Below are 2,778 nucleotides of genomic sequence, written 5' to 3'. Positions count from 1 at the left end.
AATTAACATAAAACATTATAAAGGTGGAACAAAGATTGTCAAAATATTGATATAAATGTGTGAGATTTAACGTAACAAGTTAATTATGTAAAATAAACATAATTTTTAGATAAATTAAGCATTTAAATTGTTATGGTCGAATTTAAAGTATTTTACAGTTTACAAATTTTAATCTATGCAAGAAAAATAGTAAAGATATAAAGAGTTATGTTCAAATTTAGTAGTTGAAAAAGCTTGACGTTAAATGGCAAGAATTAACGCAAAACATTATAAAGTTGAAATAAGTATTGTCAAAATATTAACGTAAATGTATGAGATTTAACGTAACAAGTCAATTATGTTAAAACAATGTAATTTTTTAAAAAATTAAATATTTTATTTTTTATATTTTCAAGTTTAAAGTGTTTTATGATTGACAATTTTAATATATGCGTGAATAATAGTAAGGATAAAAAGAATTACAATGAAAAATATTAATTGAAAAGTTATGATGTAAAGTTGTAAGAATTATTGCAAAATATTATAAAAGTGGAAGAAACATTATAAAAATGTTGACGTAAATATGAGAAATTTAACGTAATAAGTGAATTATGTCTAATAAACATAATTTCAAGGAGAAATTAAATATTTAAATTGTTATTATTGAATTTAAAGTATTTTATGATTTATAAATTTTAATTTATGTGTGAATAATAGTAAGGATAAAATGAATTATGGTGAAAATTAGTATTTAAAAAGCCTTGACGGTAGTTATAAGAATTAACAGAAAACATTAAAAAGGTGGAACAATCATTTTCAAAATATTTACGTAAATATGTGAGATTTAATGTAATGAGTTAATTATATCTAATAAATATAATTTTTTTAAAAATTAAACATTTAAATTGTTATTTTCGAGGTTAAAGTGTTTTATAGTTTACAAATTTTAATGGTAATTATTGTGAGAATTTGTAGTAAAAAAATTTTGACGTAGAGCCATAAGAATTAATGTAAAACATTATAAAAGTGGAACAAGTATTATCAAAATGTTAATGTAAATGTGTGAGATTTAATGTAATAAGTCAATTATGTCAAATAAATATAATATTTTAAAAAATTAAATATTTAACTTTTTATTTTCGAGTTTAAAATATTTTACAGCTTCCAAATTTTAATCTATGCAAAATAATAATAAGGATAAAAAACATTATGATGAGAATTAATAGTTTGAAAACATTGACATAAAACCATAAGAATTAACGTAAAAAATTATAAAAGTGGAATAAGCGTTGGAAAAATATTAACGTAAATGTGTGAAATTTAACGTAACAAATCAATTAAGTCAAAATAAATTTAATTTTTGTTAATATTAAACATTTAATTTTTTAATATTGAGTTAAAAGTATTTAACTGTTTATAAATTTTAATTTATAAATGAGTAATAATAAAAATAAAAATAATTACTATTAAAATATTAATTTATTAAACAAAATTTATATTATAAAATTTATTTAAAAATTTCTCAATATTTAACTTTTTTTTCTCAAAAAATATAATTATAAATGATTAATTTTTATAAAAATTTCTGTTATTCTCTTTGTTAGTTTTTTTGCTCCAATTAATATTTTTGTGTTAATTATTTCCTTTTAATTTATCATTTTATTTATTTTGGATTATATAAGTTTTTATTTAACTTGTTTGTTAAGTAAACAGGTTATAAAATTTTTCATTGATCAATAACTGAAAATGAATCCTTTAAATTTAATGACTCTTATCCGTAACCTTAGATTAAGGTTAACCTTAGTATAGAATTTGCCAATTCGAGTTCAGCTCCACATAATTTTAGGTTTGGGCTCGATCTAACTCTAGAAAATTATTAATAATAATGATAAATATATTGTTGATTAAAATTTATTTTTAAATATGTTTAAAAGTATCAAAATATTAAGCAAAAAAATTAAAATATTAAAATTTTTATAATAAACCGAATTTAAATGGACGGGCTCAAACTTAGACTTGATCAATGAAATATTGAAATATATCAACTGCTGAAGAGACTGAAGCTAAGACGACAGCTGCAGTTTCTGGAGGAGAAGTATTTCTGGTGGGAATTTGCAGAGGCAAGGATCATTGACATTGCCAAGTACTCTGAGTCAGAAAACTATAGTTAATGAAGGAGCAAATTTGCCACAAAGCCAACAGACTGTGGAGGAATTGGGTTTCAAAGGACGAGTAGAAACAATGACGTTCTGAGTAATAATAACTCAGTTCTCAATCTAGCCTCCGAGTTTACCATTGAACACGGGTGGAGTCTATTCCTCATAACCGCAGCAGCGACGACAACCACAACGTAATTAATTATATTTTTCTATTAATTTGTATTATTTAAAATAAATATTTGTTAGATAATTAATTATTTATGTTCTTATATGCTATGATAATTTTTATTTACATATATGTTTTTAGTTATTTTATTATTTTACATTAAATATTTTTAATATTGAAAATTAGATTTTGTATATATGAATATTTTGACTTTTTTATGATATTAGGGTAAAAAAGTGGTGATGGTGAAAAATATTTTAAATCAGACGATATAAATAATAAAAATAATATTTTTAATAACTTATTAAAGAAAAAGAAATATTAGAGTTTTCAAAATAATATTTTAGAAAAATTTATTTTCATCCATAAGTTACTTGTGAATTACAAAAAAGAGTTTTTAAATTCTTTGTTTTTTAGAGAGTGATTTGTCTCTCTTTATTAAATTGTTTAGATTTTGTTTAATATATTATTATT

This window comes from Theobroma umbraticum, unplaced genomic scaffold (assembly GCF_002168275.2).
Source record: "Theobroma umbraticum cultivar Fairchild unplaced genomic scaffold, ASM216827v3 scaffold_44.0, whole genome shotgun sequence".
NCBI lineage: Eukaryota > Viridiplantae > Streptophyta > Magnoliopsida > Malvales > Malvaceae > Theobroma > Theobroma umbraticum.
The sequence above is the reverse complement of the archived record's forward strand: the minus strand, read 5'-3'. Positions refer to the sequence as shown.